We start from the raw sequence: 12,593 nt of genomic DNA on the forward strand, positions 1-12,593 counted from the left end.
GAGGTTCCCAGATCTGCCCAGCTCCATGGGTGATGTGATGGGGGAGGGGAGGTTTCCAGTCCCTCTGCACAGATGCCCCAGGCACGAGACGGTTTGGGGGGTTCTGTTCGCCAGAGGGGAAGCCCTGTCTGTACAAACCCCTCACTCTGAGGATACAAACCCTGGTGGCCCCAAAGAAGCCCTGAGCCTGAGCCACGCGCAGCCCCCAGTCACTGACGGGCCCGGCCCAGCTGCTGTCCTACCCTGGCCCTGGTGAGCCCAGCTGTCCCCCCTCCCTGCCCCAGAGCAGAGCTCTCCCCACTCCGGGGTGTGCAGGCAGCAGTGGGATCCCCCAGCAGCCCTGGCCCAGCTGCACGGAGACAAATCGCTCTGTACCCTGGGTAGAGTCAGAGACACACGGGGCCTGAATTGGTCTGCCTGGGGCTGGGGCTCTGTCCCGACTCAGGGCCTGATTGAAGAGCTGGTGGGGGTGGGGCCAGTCAGTCCTTACCCTCCGTCTCTGGGCTCGGTTTCTCCCCAGGCTCTGGCTGTCCCTGGGAGCTGGCAGGTCCCTTGGGCTTCCCCCGAGCTCGGTGCCTCTCTGCATGCCCCGGAGCAAGCAGCCCTGTGTCATCTCCACCCAAAGGTGCCAATCTCCCTTGGGGCCTGCGGAGAGAGACCGCCCCTGTCAGGGTGTGTCCTCCCCACCCTGCTCTGCACGGAGCAGCTGCTGCAGGCTTGGAAAATGACACAGGCCATTACAGGCTCCCTCATGCTCACTTGGCCTGATTTTCTGCTGCTCACCCCCATGTGAACCAGGAATAACAGGTTTTATTTCATTTCCCTGTTCCCATAAAAGTGCTGCCCTAACAGCAACCAGCCATTTCCCTTCTGCCAACTTCCTGCTGCCGCGGGTGAGTTCAGAATAGACACTGGGATGAGGAGCCTTGTCCCATCCTAATGGCAGCCAGTTCCCACAGCTTGGCCTCTCCTCAGCTCCAGCCAGTTGTTCCATCTGCTCTCGGCGAGGACGCGGTACAGGGAACAACGGTGCATGTCGGTATCGTATCCCTCTCACACACAGGCCTGGCTATCCCAGCACACACCTCCCGTGTCTGTCTAGCTATGGGACCCTGTGCCCATCACCGCAGGATCTCGACTGCCAAGTTACTAAGCACCCGCTCAGTCTAAGGATCAGGATTCTCCCCTCGTCCCATCACGTGCTGAGACGCGTGAGCACTAATCTCCTCTCCCTCTGCCGCCCCTCCATTATCACTGTATTACAGGGCACCCAGAGACCCCAGCTCAGCCCAGGGTCCCCCTGTGCTCAGGGCTGTATCCCCAATCTCCATGTCAGAGCATATGGAGGGGCAGTGACTTACCCAAAGTCAAGGAACCAACCTGTCTCTGTCCTGGAAGGGAGCCCAGGACACCTGATATCTCTGCTAGGTCCCATCCACCAGCGGACACAGCCTGCCCTTTCCATCGGAGTCGCTGCAGGGCCGAGCTGGGCCAGGCAGTTTACTCTGACACTGGTTAGGTCCATGCACCTTCTGCAGGGGCGGCTTCAGGCTCCAGCACACCAAGCATGTGCTTGGGGTGGCATGCCACGGTGGGCGCTCTGCCGGTTGGCAGGAGGGCGGCAGGCGGCTCCAGTGGACCTCCCGCAGGCGTGCCTGTGGAGGGTCCGCTGGTCCCGCAGCTTGGTGGAGCATCCGCAGGCACGCCTGCGGGAGGTCCACCGGAGCCGCGGGACCGGCGACCGGCAGAGCGCCCCCTGCGGCGTGCCGCCGTGCTTGGAGCGGCAAAATGGCTAGAGCCGCCCCTGACCTTCTGTGAGACCATTGGGCATGGGGGGGAAGGAGGGGGTTACGCAGCTGGGCACCTGCTATTGAGAAGGCCCTGTCCCCAGTTCAGTGGGCCCACCTGCCACAGCTGGTCAGATGCACGGGAAGAGAAGGGGGTCCTGGAAACTGGGGTCTCATGGCACTGTGCTCAGTGGGGATTTTAAGTCTCCAGAGAACTTTGGGGTAATAATAAACAGTGCAATGAAATGAATATTATCCAGGAATGGGTTTTTTTCTGGTACTTTCTCCTGTTTTCCTTTTTCTACTTGGTAACTCTTCCAAAACTGAGGCAGTTGTGATGTGCTGACTGTGTTGCAATAGCAGGCTCTATGTTAAGGACAGGGATAGGGGTGCCTCTCTGAGGGCTAGTGGGCTCTGTTACTGTAGCTGTCGGTCAGCAGACAGCTGACCCAGAGGAAGATGGGGTGAGTTGTGTCCCTCTGCCTTAGAGAGCAGCCGGCTTTGGTTCTCTCTGTTCGTGCCTGTGAGTTACCATTTGGAATTCTAGACATTAAAGTCATTATGTTGTAACCTGCTGGCAAGAACCTTTTATGTTTGTTTTCTAATTTCAATGCATGTACTGTGTAGCTGGACAGAAAGTTCCTCCCCTTCCCCCTCCCTGTTATTCTGCACAGCTGAGTGGCTGGTGGGAATGAATTAACTCTGGCCCCGGGAGGGTTTGAGGCAATGAGCATATGGGGGCAGGAGAGGGCTCCGAGAGTGAGAAAGAAGCAGGTTCAGCAGGACAGGAAGATGGAGGGCAGACTGAACTGGGAGCTGTTGGAGGAGAGCTGCTGCTTGCCAAGGGGACTCTTATAAATGCACAAGCTGGAGCTGGCAGGACATCTGAGACCACATAACCTGACCCACCATCCTGAGCTCACATCGCATGAGAGCATCAGAGCAGATTGCATGGACAGACTGGGCTGACCCAAAGAGAGGAAAGGATTGCATTATTGTGGGGCAGAGAGAGAGAGAGTGTGTGTGTGAGAGAGGGTGGGGCAGAGAGTTGAGGCGGGGGCTGTGTGCTGTATTGGGGCAAAGGAATCTGTGTAACCCCTGCTAGAGGTGTGTGTAGCAAAAAGTGTCACTCTATAGCAGGGGTGACGTATTCTGCCTAAGAATGTGGGGGGCATAAAACCCCACCCCCTTCATGCCCCCCACTCCCTTCTCCCCACTGAGGCCCCACAAACCCTGGCCAGTCCCCTGTCCCCCCAGGGCAGGTGGAGAGGATCTCGTTTCCCAAGCCAGTTGCCCTGACTAGGTCAACCCTCTCTTGGGTTCGCTTCACTGGCTCCCCCACCTGTACTGTAGCAACATTTTCAAAGCCCTGTATGCCCTGTCCCCATCCCACCTTTCCTCTCCCACTCAGGATCAAAAAGTCGACTCCTGCCTCCAGTCAGCCCATGGTCCCGGCCTCCATCGACCTCTTGTTAAATATTCAGACAAGCTCCTTCCTGCTTTCTCCTGTGCTGCCCCTTATGCCTGGGAAAACCTCCCCATAAACGTCTGCAAAACTAACACATTATCTTCCTGCTCCCAGACTCCCAGACAGTCAGAGAAGTTACACACAGGTGTGTTCTCTTTCTGACACGCAGGGAAGCCGTTGCAAAGGTCACTCCCCACCAGCTAGATCTGTGCGGTGATGTGTAGAGGAGTGGGACTCACCCCTGCAGCACCTCCTGCTGGTCTGATCCAGGAATTAGCTCTTCCAGCTCCAGAGCACCCTCTGCAGGCCGGTGATCTGCCTGTCCTCTGGGCCCCATGTCCCTCCCTGGACCCCGGTGCCCTTTTACCTGGGGTGCTGCCCCCTGGCAATAACCCCTCAGTCTCAGGGTCTCCCCTTCCCAGGGGATCCCCCCCCCACTATTCACACCTCACCTCAGTATCAGGCTACTGCCAATCATTGTCTAGCCCCCACGCCCTGGGGCAGGCTGAAGCATCAGCCACTCACCACTGGCAAGGAGGGTTTGGAGCTGCTGCCTGGGCCTATCCCTGGGCTGCCCTCTGCAACCCCAGTACCTGTTAGCCCAATGCTAGGCTGCAGCCTGGGGCTGTCCAGGCTGGAGCCTCCCCAGCTCCTCTGCCTGTCCCCAGCCCTGCTCCACTCAGGTACCCTGTGTCCAGCTCCCTGCAGCCAGGCCCATCTCACTCTACAGGCTGAGGGAGATTCCTTCTGGGCCACTGGCTCACTGGCCTTTTATAGGGACTAGCTGGGCCTGATTGGCCCCAGCTGTTACCCTATAGGAATCAGGGAAACCCTCCCAATTCCCCAGTGTCACGAGTACTCCCCAGCACAGTCTGGGAATTGTTCCTGATTCCCCACCTGCTTGGGCCATTCCCCAGAGAATCAGTCCCTCCATATTGGCCCCATTAGCCATAGAAGGAAACTCTGGGAGCCCTAGAGACACTGAGCTGCCCCCACAAACGCACCTCCTGACACTTACCTCCTGCTGAACCCTTCGGGTGGGCAGGCCAGTCTCCCTGGTGAAGAACAGGGCTGAGGCGGGCTGCAGCCTCTGCTCCCCTGGCTGCTGGGAGAGGGTTGAAGGGACTGGGAGGGAGGGCTCTGGCCCTGTTCCCTTAGATTGGACTGTCTGTGGCGACCTGGGCATTGTCTGTAATGTTTTTATAAAGCTTATGCATGTCTCCATTTCCCTCTGTGCTTTGCATTGCTGCCCAGTGCAGGGAAAAGGGTTAACGTGCTTCTGGAGCAGCACAGGAGCCGTGGTGTGTGTGTGGGACTAGCAGTCTGGAGTCGACTGAATAGGTCAGTGGAGGGTTGCCCAAGGCCCACCATATCCATGGAGAACCCGAAAAAGAGAGTGGAACCACAGGGACCAGAACATTCACACCTGGCAATTAGTGACCAAGAGGAACCAGGTTTTTCCCCACTTCTCTGCAGAGAAAAGCCCCAGCCTGAGAACAAAGGAAAAGGAAAAGGAAAAGGTGCCAGGTGAGGGGTTAAGTGCTGCCCTGTGGAGAGACACAGAGCTCTCACCTTGGTCTGACAGAGAGAGAGCCTGAAATGGCATTGCACTGACTTGGCCAGGTGGACAACGTCTCTGCCAACCTAAGGAATCCTGCTGCTGTCTCTGCTTGACTAATAAACCCTGTTCCATTACGAGAGGGCTGCCAGGTGTCACTGCAGATACTTGCTGAGGGGCATTGGTCCCTGTAGAGTGCACAAGCCTCTGACGAGGAGCCTGTCTCAGTTGGCCTCACTGGGCAGAGCTCCTGGTATGAAATGGGAGTGCTGGAGCCAGAGGTGGCATCTCAAAGGCAGTGAGGCCATGTGATCTACCCTCAAGGAAGAGTGAGACCCCCTGGGGGTCTGCCACACAGAAGGGGCTCCTGTGGGATGCACAGCACAGATCCTGTAGATCCATGACCAGGACCCAGAAGGGTGAGGTGACGCTGTTGTAATAGTTGGGGACTATTAGGCTCACAGCTGAGATAGGCCTAACTATGGGAAAGTGGGTGGAAGTTTCTCAAATAGTTTAATCACCTGCAATAATAAACACCAAAGGAAAAAGGTAACGAAAGTCCAACTCTGCCTGTTACATGAGACTGTGAAAAACAGAAAAACTAAATGAGCCTAAATAAGCAGGGGGAGAGGGGTAGCTTAGTGGTTTGAGGTATTAGTCTACTAAACCCAGGGTTGTGAGTTCAATCCTTGAAGGGGCCACTTAGGGGTCTAGGGCAAAATCAGTGCTTGGTCCTGCTAGTGAAGGCAGGGGGCTGGACTCAACTCAATGACCTCTTAGGATCCCTTCCAGCTCTATGAGATAGGTATACCTCCATGTTATATTAAGCAGGACTTTTCTGATGCACATGAAGGATGGTGTTGAGACCATCTTTGGCAGGCAAAGAGTGTGGGGACCAGAAGTTAAAGGGCCAAAAATCAGAATTTAGGTTTAATGGGTGAACAGAATAACAAGAGGGGGGACAATTTTGCCCATCACCCTCTTTCAGGGCCCTTCAAAAGATACTTTGTGGGGCAGGAAAATGTGGAGGGACTGTGGAATTCCCAGAGGGGGACAACTGTCACACTCCACCCCAGACATTTTGTCCTTCAGACAGGGAGCTCAAAACTCATCACATCATCATGAAGCCCAGACCTCTGCACATCAGTGGGGACACCCAGCCATCACTGCCAGACCAGCAGACACACCAGCTGGAGACACGTGAGATCTTGCTCTGTCTCCCCTTCCCTTGTGTGGTCCTTCTACCCCCACTACTTGTCATCCTATCTCTCCCCCGAGCTCTTTCCTGGCTTTCCATTTGATCCTAAGACCAGCCGCCCAAACAGCACCAGCACAGTAAGAGAAGATGCCTCATCTGGCTTTGCCCAGCCTGAGGGACACTGGAGAGGAGAGAGGCCAGACCTGCCAGATGATGTCCCGGACCACAGACCGGAAGAGGAGCCTGAGCCCTGGGTAATGACTTTCATGGCTAAGCTGCCAACCCAGAGCATCCATCTGTGACTGACCTGCCGGCGGATTCTGAGAACATCAACAAAAGCCGTATTTCCCCCATCACCTTCTCTATTTCTTTACCAGATTACATTTGTTGTGTCCTGATAACCAAGAACACAAAGAGCCCATTAAAATCAACAGTGGACACTGACAGCACATTGGCTAAGACAAACAAACACAAAGGGATCTGGTAGAAGAGATTTCTATATATAGGAAAATAGCATTTGAGATTGGGGACCAGGTATGTTAATTGATGTGAGAAGGAGAACAAGGAAGGGGGATCATATCCTGATTACCGATTATATGTAGCTAGAAAGTTACAAATCAGATGAATTAATTCTAGCAGAAGTTCTAGGACTATTATTACATAATCTTTGTGAGTTCACTGAAATGTTTGGTTAATTAACTCTAGTTTTTTTCCATCTATTACTTTTCAAAGGTGCAGTGTGAGCCCTGCAGGAGGTGGGTGCATGTACCCTGCCTCCCAGAGGAAATCAGTCAAGACAAAAAGAAGGGAGAGAGAGAGAGAGGAGCTGCAGGTGTGTGTAGTTGTGATGTTTGACACATGCCCACTGTAACTGAACAACACAGTTTGACAGTTTAATAATTACAGTGTTAGGATAAATATTTTCAATTTCTTGAAATGACGCAGTTGAAATACAATGATGCTATATAGAGAAGATAAACTTTAATGTAGATTTGGGTGATCAAAAATAAATGTAAATAATTCGATTGCTAAAAATATGGTTAGATGCTTGTTTCTGAAATACTGTTGAAATGGAAATTAAAATATTCTTGTATTTAAACCTTGCATAATTACATTTTCTAAATTAGAACAATTTCTCATTTTTGTTTCTCTCCATATTTTCCATTGAGATTTCACAGGGGTAGAAATTCTGACAGGAGTGACCGATCCCTGTCCGTCACCATCTGCTACCCTGGGCAGGGGACGGGGTAATCTGAGAGGCAGCAACAACCACTAGCTGCCGGTCAGTATTTCTTACCAGTATCGCCCTGCGCTGGGAGCCCTTTGTCACACGGCACAAGGGAGGAGCAAGGGAATAGGGGGAGAAGCTGCCTGGGCTCCTTCCAGCAAGTGGGTTCCATACATCCAGCCTGGGCCCCTCGCTCACACAGCCCTGGGGCTGGGCTCTCACTCCCCTTCCCCAGCTCCCCCCACCCCCCACACGCACGCAGAGCGGCCCGTACAGCAGGGTCCTGGTGCTCTCACTCACAAAGGCAGAGTCTGCTTCAGGGGGCCATGGCATGGGGTTAGGCACAGAGAGTCGAGTGAGTTCCTGGAGAGGTTTTGCAAGGGAGGCATATTGGGGAATCCATTGCATGCAAAATCCAGCCATGCCCAAAACCTTTCGGACCTGGCGTGGGCTGGAGAAAGTGTACGGGAATCCTGGGAGAGGAGCAGGCCAAGGTATGTGACAGAGGCTTGACAGAGCTGTAGCTTAGAGCGAGCAGCCTTGTGACCCTTGTTTGCTAGGGCAGTGAGGAGCACTAAAGAATCAGTTTCTGAGGCAGACAGCGAAGGGAGCCGAGGAGATCATCTACATATTGGACTAGTGTGGACCCGGACGGGAAAACAAGGTCAGCGAGGTCTTGGGCTAATGCCTGGGAAAAGTAAGATGGGCTCTCCGTATACCCCTGGGGAGCGTGGTCCATGTATATTGCTGCCCCTTGTAAGAAAAGGCAAAGAGATACTGGGAGTCAGAGTGAACCGGGACAGAAGCGAAAGCAGAGCACAAATCAACAACAGTAAAATGAGTTGCACCTGGTGGGATAGAACTTAGAAGCCAGAATTGTTGCTGGGTTAGGGACGACAGGAAAAGCGGGTATAACAATGCAGTTAATGGCTCGAAGGTCCTGAACAAATCGCCATGATTTGCCATCAGCTTTTCGAACTGGGAGGATAGGGGTGTTACAGGGGCTGGAGCAGGGGACAATAATGCCTTGCTCCCGCAGGGCGGTTATGACCGGAGCAATGCCAGCCTCTGCCTCAAGGTTTAAAGGGTATTGAGACAGGCGAGGCAGGCGGTTGGAGGAGTCAACAGTAATGCAGACGGGGTCAGTATTTAAGCGACCCACTTCAGATGGGTGGGTTGGCCACAGAGAGGATGGGACCTGCGAAATTACATGTTCAAGGGATGGGATCAATGGGTAACAGGGGACCGGAGTGGAAAGGGGAGTGTCAGACAGCAGGAAGGCCACAGAATCACTCAGAAAGGACTGGGGGATTTGTAAGTAGACACCATCCGGGGAACAGTATATGGTGCAGCCAAGCTTACATAACAGATCCCGACCCAAAAGGTCTACCGGAGTGGAATCAGAGAGAAGGAAGGCATGATCCGCGGAAAGGGGACCAACCTGGACTGGTAGAGGTTTTGAAAGGGGATAAGGGGCTGGGACTCCCGTAATGCCCACAGTGGACACGGTTCTTCCAGAGCGGGGAACCGCAGGCAGGTCAGTCGTACAAACTGCAGAGAGTGAAGCTCCCGTATCAACAAGGAAAGAGAGAGAAAGATCATTGATAGTCAAAACACACTCACCCGTGGGAGTGAGAGGTAGTAAAGGAGCTAAAATTTCCTGAGGTTCCCCAGCGTCCCATCATTGCTGTGGGACAAAGTAAGGCTGGGGACTGACTGGCTGTGCCAACCGGAGGGCTAGCTGGTTGCCTACAGAGCTATTAGGCCGGTGCGGACACTTGTTCTTCCAATGTCCAGGCTGCTTACAGTAATTACAAACATCCCCAAAACCCGAAAATCCAGTTCCACATCCCCTCCTGTGACCACGTCCCCGTCCCTGGAACCTTCCCCATCCCTGGTATTGTTCGCCCTGCCCTGAATAATGTTGTATTTGCAGGGCCATTAATTTTTGGGAGGACTGTTCCTCCTTTCCTTTCAGAGTGCGGTGGCAGTGCTCTGCCACTGCTTGCAATTTGTTCATGGTTTCAGTCTCCCACCCAACACTTATTCGCTTTAGCATACTGCCAATAGCAGGTAGGAGGCCATTAACAAATGCCTGAGACAGGGTGCCCTGTCCATTTTCACCCGGTTGCTGTATACCAGAGTATTGCAGAAAAACATCAGTCAGCCGGGTGCAAGTCGCTCCGGTTTTCTCCCTGTCACTGTTTACAGCAGTGTATGGCCGTCCAGTTGGTTTTAGGAGTCCATACTCGAGGGATGGCCTCATGTAGGTGTTTAGCTCAGTCTTTACACTTTTCCCGGTATTCAGCGTCAGGACCAGTGTCTGGCAAATTAGAGTGGCGCTCACTGACGGGCCAATTTGCTGCTGTGAGCCATTTTCCATGCTCGCTAGGGGTTACAAGAAGCTTGCACAGCTGCAGGAGGTCTGCCTCAGAGGGTTCATAGGTGTCGCACACTAACAAAAATTCCTCTGCGAATTTGGCAGGATTTTCCAGGGGCTTTGGAAAGCCTTTTACAATTGAATGGAGCTCTGTGTGAGTCCAGGGTTTAAAGCTCCCAGTGGGACCTTCTTGTTGGCCCCCAGTATGCAGGATTCGGAGGGGAGCCTGGAGCGTTTTAGAGCCAGAGCGCAAGTGGTGGACCCAATCGTTACTTAGGCTATCTTTGTATGTATGAGGGAAATCAGAAGAGTCAGGCAGACTGGAGGTTTTCGGGGGAACGGGGTCTGAAGGGTACCAGAGGAATGGGTCTGGGCAGTATCGGATGATCCGGACTGGCCTGAACTGCTGACATTTGAGACTTGTTCCTGAACTGGGGAGGTTGGTGACCGTCTATTGATCCGACGCAAGGCTGCCAAGCCAATTAATGTGTCTTCCTCATCATCGTCCCCAGAATTTAACAAGGGGCTTTCTTCATCCTCTTCCACAATGAGACGGGAGTATGAAGGGGGTTGGGATCGATCCGAGTCTTCTCGGAGAACAGGGTAAAGGGGAGCGCTCAGTTTGGTGGTGGGAGAGGAGGCTTCCAATAAAGCTATTAACTTATCATTTGAATCTTTGAGAGAGGCGAGTTTAGATTCTGTCCACCTACGATTTGCCTCTTCCCACCACTGCATGAAACAATCAACCTCTCCTCTAGCCAATTTAGTTTTAGGTTGGCCGAGTTTGTCTTTTAAGATGTCCACTCGGTCTTTGTCCCAAGATCCTAACAGTGGCCACTGCATTGTGCAGGAGGTCAGACTAGATGATCAAAATGGTCCCTTTTGACCTTAAAGTCTATGAGTTTTGAGATCCCTCTGAGTTAATCTAGACCATTTTTCCAGAAATTTACAGGAGTCCGGACCCTTCCTAAAATACATAAAATGAGCTGGCGTTCCTTTAGGGAACTGTCCCGACTTAGATGTCTGGTTACCCATACAGGAGGACTTCACACACACCAATCACACAAGAAGGAAATTCGGGTTCGTCAGAGTGATGCCCGGTGCAACACACAAAAGGAGCCCACAGGCTACTGCCTCAATCGCCCTTGCTTTCACACCAAGGGTTTTACCCAAGGCATGGGGCAGCTGCGATTGTGCAGATTTCACTCACTCAGACTGCAGGGACAGGAACCCCTTGGTCGGCCGATCCCCGGACAGAGACGGCACCCAGACTCAAACACTCCACAGGGAGGATGGATGGACACAGAGACAGGACAGTCCTCAGTCCGGACAAAACACAGAAATAATTACCTGACCAGATTCCTGATGTCACATCCCGGGATCCCTACCAGAACAGAGTGGGAACCAACAGGTTTGATGGCATAGACGTCACTGTGATCGTGCAACCTTCTGTTCCGGCGGAGGACCGCTTGGGCCACATGCCCAGGTGCCGGCTGCCACGGTCATTCTGCAAAAACTGTCAGGAATCACACAGCCCCAGTGAAGACGGTTGCCATCTCAGTGGGACCTCCAAATTGTCAAAGTCAGACTCAGGACTCACAATTTGTCAGACCACTCTGTTCTATTAGCAAAGCGCTCTGCCAATACACCCAGATAGCATGTGAGTCCCATGCAAGGCTTAAGCGACTTTATTTATACAGATAAAAAGGGCGCAAACTTAACAAGATAACAAAGGGAACAGAACTGATAAGTTTACCTGGGGCTAGACAGGCACACCTTATTTCCTTACTAACTATTACTGATCTCCTGCTAATGTCCCACCATTAGCTTGTGTGGATCCATTGTTCCATATGTGAAAGTAGAATGAATTATATTATAAAAATAAGAATGGATTAAAGAAATGTTGTATGTACCTTTAAGCAGAAATAAGAAATGTTGAAATACAGGTGCCAGGAAAAGAAACATTAGGCATAAACAATGGTGCTAATGGCGAAACATTAACAGAAGATGGGTAATAGTTAGTAAGGAAATAAGATATGCATGCCTAGCCCAGGTAAACTTATCTGATTCTGCTTCCTTTGTTAGCTTGTTAAGTTCTCACCCTTTTATCTGTATAAATAAGATAGTTTGTGTCTTGCATGGTGCTCACATTATCTGGGTGTCATTAGCAGAGCGCTGTGCTAATAAAACAGAGTGATCTGACAAACTGTGAGTCCTGAGTCTAACTTTGACACATATCTTAATGTTTTTCTTCCTGACAACTTTATCTCAACATTCCTCATCCCTGCTTAAAGGAACACACAGCATTTCTTTAATCCATTCTACTTTTACAATCTAATTCATTCTAGTTTCACACACTAAATGGATCCACTTATTCATTTCTGTAGGTGTATTTTTACTGTCTCAGGGGCTGTTTCTACATGTAATTTGCACCTGGGAGCAGGGTTGGGTCTCTATCCATGTTACCTTTTCTACTGCTGTTGCAAAGTGTGCGTATTTCATGAGCAGCATGGTAAACTACGAAGATACGGCACTAATGAATTTGATCTGGCAAACACCTGGGAGATTCCCGGCTCTCTACAGTCCCATGCAAGAGTGCCTCAGGCTCAAGCCAAGACATGCAACTTTCCCCTCCCAGGAGTTCTTGGGCACAATCCTGTTTCATTAAGAAATCTCCCAGAATGGGAGCCATGAAACAGGACTAGCAGGATCCCAGCAGCTCAGGGCCCTGGGAAGCCAGCTGGGTCCAGGCTCCCGGGTGGGTGTCCCCAGAGCTGGGCAGAGAGTGATTCTCCCCTCCCTGCTCCACGCTGTGGGCCACCTTTGCCTGAGACTCACACTGGCCTTTGCTGCTGTTTTATCACATGGCAAACTCCTGGGTCCTTGGCTCCAACTCCCGGCCTCTTGTCCGTCTCCCTCAGCCACTCGTGCTGCCCGTGTTTGCCCTCCCATATGAACTCTGCATGGCAAATTA

Source organism: Mauremys mutica, chromosome 10 (assembly GCF_020497125.1).
Source record: "Mauremys mutica isolate MM-2020 ecotype Southern chromosome 10, ASM2049712v1, whole genome shotgun sequence".
Lineage (NCBI taxonomy): Eukaryota > Metazoa > Chordata > Testudines > Geoemydidae > Mauremys > Mauremys mutica.